Raw genomic sequence first — 8,544 nt, 5'->3', positions numbered from 1 at the left:
TACAGGCATCTATATACTGTTGACCCTTGAACAATACTGGGGTTAGGGGCACCAACCCTCTACACCAACCAGCTGAGGACCCGTGGTACGTATTTAGTGAAAAAAAAATCTGCATGCAAGTGGACCCGTGCATTTCAGACCAGTGTTGCTCAAGGTCAACTGTAGAAGGTTTTCAGTTTTTCACATCATTGTTTGTGCTCTTTCTCTTTAGTAGATTGATAAATGAAATATGATGCACCCATATGACTATATCTATTTGTAGCAACAACAAAAAATTAAAAATGGATGTTTAGAATTTAGTGTGAAACAGCAAACAAAACATTGTAAAATACTTAGTATAGTATCAGGGTGTTTATTAAAATATGCAGTAATAATATATGATTTATTATCATGCAAGCATATAAGACATATTGAAATGAATTAATCATATTTCATCATTTATTTCACAAATACTTTGAGACTCCACACTGTGTCAATCGTGTGGTTCTTTCTCTTTTTTATTATGTCATTATTACACAACCATATGATTATTAATTATTTTGTAATAGTTGTGCAAATAGTTGGTACATATATACCTACATGGTAAAAATAAGCAATAAAATGAACATCTTTTAATCCACAATCCAACTTAATTGGAACTTTGCCAATAACACTGCATCATCTTCTGTGCTTCTCCAAATTACCATCAAATGCCTCCTTTTATTTTAATTATTATTCCCAAACTGTGTGCATTATTCCCTTACTTTTCATTTAGTACTTATCAAAGTATAATATTCATATAGGAAACAACAAGTAAGTGACCAGTTTGATGATTTTCACACTTACACAATAAAGCAAAACAAATACAAAAACAAAAAAATAACAACAATCCCCAGATGGAGAAACAGAACTCTACTAGCACCCAAGAAGCTACTCATTCCCCCTTTAAGTCAATATTTTCTTTGAACGGTAACCACTTCCCTATCTTCTTACACACTGTATCACTTTTGCCTTTTTTTGAATTTTATATAAATAGAATTATTTCATAGTGTTTTTTTCCTTTTGTTCAATATTATGTTGTAAATTTCGCCGATCTTGTTCAATGAGGCAATGGTTCATATAGTCTCGTTAGATAGCTGTTTGTTATAATGTAGTCTAATTTATTGTTTTTTCTCATTTACAGTTTGTACTTTTGCATCGTGTCTTTAAAATATTTTATACCCTGTGACTATAAAGATAGCATATATTATATTTAAATTTTTTTATTGCTTACAGTATTTAAATTTAAATCAATAATCAATGTGGAATTATTTTCTATGTATGCTGTGAGTTAGGGTCACAAGTTTCATTTTTTTCCATAAGGATTTTCATACTGAATAGCCCACGCTTTTTCCCATGCCTGAAACCCACACTTTCATCACTGCATTCCCACATCACTCTTACATGGTTTATTTAGAGTTACACATATGATACGGCTGCATAAAATCACTGCAGCCTCTTCAGCTTACAACTAAATCTTTGGATAAAATACAAAAAGTCTCCTTGGAAAGAAAAAGAAGAGACTCTGCATTGACAAATTGTAGAGAAATAGAAAGGAACTGGCTACCTTTTGCACTGTCTGTAGTCATGCACAGAACATGATCAAAAGGCATTACACTGGCCTTCTGTTTCACGATGAGGCCTGTGTATTCTCACTTCCCCATCAGCATCGTTATTCAAAACAACGGGTCTCTTGTTAAAATTTCAAATTTCTTGGGTGAAAATGTATCCACGGGGTTCAGATGAGGCCAGGCATTGCTTCTTCAGTATCTCAAGCGCCAGAAAAATATGTTAATTCCTGAAGGAAACGATATTAAACTTGTATCAGATTCAGCTGCTTTGATTCAGCAAGCCCCAACAGTTAAAAACATGGATATCAGAAAAATTTTGGATAGTATTTATGTTTCTGAAAAAGAATGTTCAGCAGGCTGATGATTAAGGCCTAAGTTGTCCAGCTACAAAAACAGTAAGGTGCTGGATGATTCCTGTTTATGATGTTTTAAAGACACAATTAATGCCCTGTGTCAGAAAAAAAAAAAAGTTCATAAGCAGCTTTTCACTCTTTGAATGGGCCAGGCACATTTCCTCTTCTCTGACCTCAAGTTGGAGGACCAGGTCATTTTGTTCTGGGCAGGGTAGAAGTAATCCACTGATTGCCTCCTCTTTCCACTTGGTTTCTGTGCAGACTGGCATCCTTCTGGCCATAGGCTTATACATCCACCTGAGCAGTGTCTATAGTGCTGGGGTTGGCTCCATCTTTGACAGAGTTCTGACTGAGCTGGTGTTCAAAATGAAGTGGGTGGATAAGCTGTAGCTGGGAATCCTGCAAACCATTGTGCATTTAACCCAGATGCCAAGGGTCTATCCAAACTCCCAGAGGTTCTGTGGAAGTTTATGTTATTCTTGAGGCCTATACCAAGCAGAGGTATCTGGAACAACCAGGCAGCTTTGCAAAACTGCTGCTGTGCCCCCCGTCCTGTGCTCCATCAGCTTGAAATGCCTGGAGCATCTCTTCTTCAAGCTCACCGGGGACATGCCCATTGACACCTTCCTCATGGAGATGGAGATCCTGCTGCAGATCACCTGAGCCTCACCAGTTACAGCCCCCTCTACCTCATAATTGTTTATGATAAATGTAAACAAGTATAATCAGATTGTAGAGGGAAAAAAAAAATTTGGAGAAGTCGAGCACATTAGGGAAATGAAGATATTAAGGGAATAAAGAAAGGTATTCTGAAATGAATGAAAAGTAAGAGCATTTGCACTGGCAAGCTTACTGTATGAGAAATGTTAAAGAAATTTCTTTAGGCTGAAGGAAAATGATACCAGAGGGAATCCTGGGTCCTTAAGAATGAAGAGAGACCAGAAATGCTAAACACCTAGTTAAATACAGTAGACTATTTTTTGTTTTAATTTCTTTAAAATATAAACACATATTGACAGCAAAAAGTATAACAATGTCCAATGGGACTTTCAGCTTATGTAATAGATTTAACAACTATGAGAGAAAGCTTATGGGGGTATAAAGAGACTTAAATGGCAGCAAACATCCTATATTTTATTGAAGTAGTGCAACATTATTCTGAGACGACTGTGAACACTTGAATATGTGTATTTAAATTCCTAGAGTAAGAAAACGTTATACAAAGAGATATAGCTAAAAATCTAATAGATACCTTAAAATACAGTGATCCAAAAGGAGGGGTAAAAGGTAAAACAGAGCACCAAAAATCAGAAAAGACAAACAGAAAACAAGCAATAAATGAGACTATATCAACCACATGAGACTATATCTAACCATAACAATAATTACATTAAATGTTAATGGTCTAAGCACCAAGAACCAGAGACTGACAGAGGTAGAATAAAATGTAGAACTGCATGATATGTGGCCTACAAGAAAAAGATTTTAAATATAAAGTCACAGGTCGATTAAAAGTAAAGAAATAGAATGAGTCTTACCATACAAACAGTAAGCTTAATAAGATTGGAGTAGCTGTCTTAACATCAGATAAAATAGACTTCAAGACAAAGAATATTACCAGAAATAAAGTAGGACATTTTACAATGATAAAAGTTAGAAATCTTCAATAGCACATAATTCAAAATGTATATGCACCTCAAATAAAATAGCTTCAAAATATACAAATCAAAAATTGAATGAATTGCAGAAAGAGACAATTCAACAAACATAGGAGATATTAACATCCCTCTCTCAACAATTGATAGAATAACAAGACAAATAAATCATTAAAGATATAGGAGATCTTAGCACTATTCATCACTAGAAATATTGTTTATTATATTATCACATTCAATATAATGTATACTCAATACACATTCTTTTCTATGGAAAAGAATGCTATTTAGATAGACCATATACTGGACTATAAAATAATACTCTAAATTTAAAAGGATAAAATACATAAAGATTTTATTCTCTGACCAAAACAGAATTAAATTAAAATAAGATATGTAGACCTCTGCCCCAAATATCTAGAACTTAGTAAAATACATCTATATAATTCATGGGTCAAACAATACACTCCTGGATCATAGATGAAATCAGAAAGGAAATTAGAAAATAGTTTAAACTGAATGACAATTGAAATCCAGCTGATCAATATTTGTTTGAATCAGCTAAAGAAACACTTGGTGGGACACTCATAGCTTAAAATGTTTATATTAGGAAAGAAAAATAATCTAGAATAAATTATCTGTGGTTCCAAATTAAGGTATTAGAAAAAGAAAAGCAAAGTAAACCCAAAGTAAATAGAATTAAAGAAATAATAAATAGAAGAGCATATATAAATGCAATGAAAACAGATAGGCAACAGAGACAATTAGAAAAGCTAAAAATGTGTTTTGATATGATCAGTGTCATCGATAAATTCCTAGGTAGACTAATTAAGAGAAAAAGAGGTAACACAAATCATCATTATTAAGGGGGCTATTGTTAATAGATATTATAGGAATTAAGATGTAATAATTGAATACTATGAACAACTTTATGCCAACAAATTTGATAACTGAGATGAATGGACATATTTCTTGAAAAAGATAAATTATCAAAATTGGCACAACCCCTCCCCTGCAAAATTTGAGCTGTATATCTGTTGAAGAAATTGAATCTGTTATCAAAATAACTCCAGAAAATTTTCAAGATCCAGATGATTTTGCTGGTGAATTTTATTAAACACTTAAGGAAGAAATAACACATATTTAACATAAATCTTTTCAAAAAATAAATGAGGAGGGATGACTGATCAGTTCTTTTAATGAGGCCATTATGAACCTGATATTAAAATCTGACAAAGAAATTGGAAAACAGAAGGAAGCAAGGAAGGAAGGGAGGGCGGGAGGGAGAAAAGGGAAAAGAAAATTACAGAAATGGCTTATTGATGCATGCAATAGCAAGGATGAATATCAATATCATTGGTACATAGTTTATGATTCCGTTTACATAAAATTCTAAAGTTGTAAAATGTTTATATATGCTAATTACTGTACTTAATATATCTTAATAAAGTTATAACCTATAACATGATAGGAAAGTGCCTAACAGAGCATATAACAAGTGTTAAATTTTCAGTAAATTATTATTGTATTAGTAGTTTCTTTGGGTTGCCATAACAAAATGTCATAAACTGGGTGGTTTAAACAACAGAAATTTATTGTCTCAAAGTCTGGATGTCTGAAATCAAAGTGATGGCAAGGCTGGTTCCGTCTGAGGACTATGAGGGAAAATCTGTTCCATGCCTCGTCCCAGCTTCTGGTGAATTGCTGTCAATCTTTAGCCTTCTTTAGCTTTCTGATACTTCACTCCAATCTCTGTTTCTATCTTCACGTGGCATTCTCCCTGTGTGCCTGTCTGCCCCTGTGCCTAGTTTCCGCGTGTTATAAGAAAACCGGTCACACTGAATTAGGGCCCACCCTAATGACTTCATTTTAACTTGATTACCTCTGTAAAAATTCCTTCCAAATAAAGTCACAATCAAAGATATTGGGAGATTGGGAGTTAGGGCTCCAACATATCTTTTTTGAGGGATAACAATGAAAGCCCTTGGAGGAAGGAATATATTGCAAGAAATAGAAAAATCATTTAAAAAATTAAAAGTTTTTTTTTAATATTGAAAAAAAATTCTCTTTCCAGATTCTCTGTTTATACATCACATTTATGAAGACCATTTGTTCACCCAACTCTAGCTGATGGTGTTTGAAAGCCACTCTGGTACTCACTGTCCAAAATTAATCTAGACCAACTCCTCTTTATCTGCTTGATCTTGCTCTTTTAAAAAATTGCTCTTCAACTTCTTGTTCTGTAAATACGTCTCCATACTTAGCATTTGCCTGGCTCCTTTGATGAACAACCAGGTTCGGGTTCACTTTTCTGCTTGACTTGGTTGCTGTCATCTAGGAAACCACTTTTGGTGTTTCCAGCCTTTTCCCTAGGCCCTTCTGTGTTCATCTATCAAGTCCAGTTTTAGTACCATGAAAATGACTGGCTTTACACATCCTCTGTTCAGTCTCCCACAGAAAATGCCCTTACTGATATTTCTGAACAAATCAAAACAATTCTGTGCTCTCTTCCATGTAACAGCACTTGAAAATATTTGAAGAGAACTATTTTATGCTTTTAATGTACTACTTTTTCTTTTGAATTGCCCATCTAAGCCTAGTTTTTCTTAAATTCTTACATATCCTACAAGGATAAACTCAAACATTACCTATCTAAAAATTCTGCAAACCTCAAACCCTGGCTGTGTTGATCATGACTTCTACCAAGTTGCAGTTCTCTGCATGCCTTAGATTATCTATTATAATTTATTTTAATTATTTATTTAATCTTATTTTACCCACAATGCTATCTGCCCCTTGAGTAAGGATATCTTGTTTAAATCATCTTTTCAATTCCAGGGCAAAGAATTAAAATGAAAATGAAAACTTACAGGCAATCAGTAAATTAAATTTGAATGAATGAATGAATAAAAGAGTCATGAGCTCTGTAAGCATTATCTTCAAGTTGAATAGTCATCAGTTCTCCAATATCTTATTATATTAGGTCTACTATCTGTCTGGTTAAACATCTGAGTGCAGGCTCATTAGTCCATGCTTTGCTTAAAATGCAGTAAGCAGAACTGAACAAAATGATCTTGAAATACAACTTCCAGTTAGAAGTTACTGCAAGTTTTTGTTCTGAGAACGACACGTAGCATTAGTTAGGATAATCTAGATTTTGGTGAAATATAGTACCTGTGATGGTTAATTTTATATGTCACCATAACTGGGCTAAGGGATGTCCAGATAGCTAACCTTATAGCTAACCAGTTAGGGTTAGGGTTAGGGTTAGAGTTAGCTAACATTATTCCTGGGTGTGTCTGTGAGGGTACTTCCAGAAGAGATTAGCATTTGAATCTATAGACTGAGTAAAGAAGATTGCACTGACCTATGCAAGTGGCATCATCCAATGCAGTGAGGGTCTGAATAGAACAAAAAAATGGAGGAAGAGAAAATTTGCTCTTTGCCTGAGTTGGGACGTCTATCATCTCCCACTCTCTAACATTGGTGCTCTTAGTTCTCTGGCCTTCAGACTTGGACTGGGACTTATTATCCTCCACCTCTCCCCACTCCCCCTTCTTGGGCCTTTAGACTTGGACTGGGACTTAAACACCATTGGCTTCCCTGGTTCTCAGGCCTTCAGACTTGGTTCTCTGGAAGATATCAGATGTGGGACTTCTCAGCCTCCACGATTGCATAAGCCAATTCCTATAAAAATATATAAATGTATAGATATATACAGATCTCTCTCTATATATACATACATATATACATATATATATATATGTAATTGGTTCTGTTTCTCCAGAGAATCATGACTAATACAGTACCCCAATTTTAACTACTTTAAAAATGCTGTAATTCTTTCTCAGGTAACATTGCAGGCTTGGGCAGATATACTCTGAATATTTATTTGGGGCCTAGAGTAATAGCAGCCCTTTTATCCTCTATACGTCACATGCAAATTCACTTTTGAGATTATCAACCAGAAAGAAGAAACACTACTGTAGCACAAGCATAGGGCTTTTTATTAACCAGTACTCACATCGAATGTGCTTTCTGCTCACAGACCGTTGGCTGGAAATTAGTCACCTGGCCAAAACTAATTGCAAAGCAAGTTGAAAAATGCAGCTTAACTGTGTGCCCTGAAAGAAGAGGAAACAGATTTGGGGGAACATATAGCAGTTTTATATATGCTGTAGAGACATTCTTTTGTCAGAAAGATTGTCATAAAGGGATAATTAGGGGAGTGAGATAATGACCCAACTACTGAAACCAGTAAAACTTCAGCTAACTTTCTTTGATAGAGCACTATGTTAAAGGCACTGATCTGAGTGAATATCTGTCTCTCTGTCTACCTATCTATCTGTCTGTCTGTCTATGAACCTACCTACCTATAGTTCTAGCAAAAGAGTGAGTTAAATGTACTTTAAATTTAGAAATTAAGCAAGAACTCCATCTATTGTGAAATATAATGCAGATACTAGCTGATGAAGTTAAAAACTAATAATAGGGACTTCCCTGGTGGTGCAGTGGTTAAGAATCCGCCTGCCAATGCAGGGGACATGGGTTCAATCCCTATTCTGGGCAGATTCCACATGGCGCGGAGCAACTAAGCCTGTGCACCACAACTACTGAGCCTGTGCTCTAGAGCCCGCAAGCCACAACTGCTGAGCACACGTGCCACAACTACTGAAGCCCATGCGCTTAGAGCCCGTGTTCCACAACAAGAGGAGCCACCGCAATGAGAAGCCCATGCACTGCAATGAAAAGTAGCCCTCGCTTGCTGCAACTAGAGAAAGCCCACATGCAGCAACAAAGACCCAACGCAGTCAAAAATAAATGAATAAATAAATAAATAAAACTAATAATAAATTTTATTTTTGAAAAGTAAAACACAACAGAGCAATTTTTCTTAACATCTTGTGTGTATCTATCTATAGATCTAGATATGTTAATACATATGAA

At 35.1% G+C, this 8,544-nt stretch overlaps 1 pseudogene; it reads left to right on the top strand.

The window, feature by feature from the left end:
* Positions 1-2,085: 2,085 nt before the first annotated feature.
* On the top strand, positions 2,086-2,605 carry LOC132366238 (retinoic acid receptor RXR-gamma-like; annotated as a pseudogene).
* Positions 2,606-8,544: the final 5,939 nt, after the last annotated feature.

This window comes from Balaenoptera ricei, chromosome 5 (genome assembly GCF_028023285.1).
Source record: "Balaenoptera ricei isolate mBalRic1 chromosome 5, mBalRic1.hap2, whole genome shotgun sequence".
NCBI classification, from domain to species: domain Eukaryota; kingdom Metazoa; phylum Chordata; class Mammalia; order Artiodactyla; family Balaenopteridae; genus Balaenoptera; species Balaenoptera ricei.
Note: the sequence above shows the minus strand (reverse complement) of the source record. Positions and strands in the feature narration are given on the sequence as shown.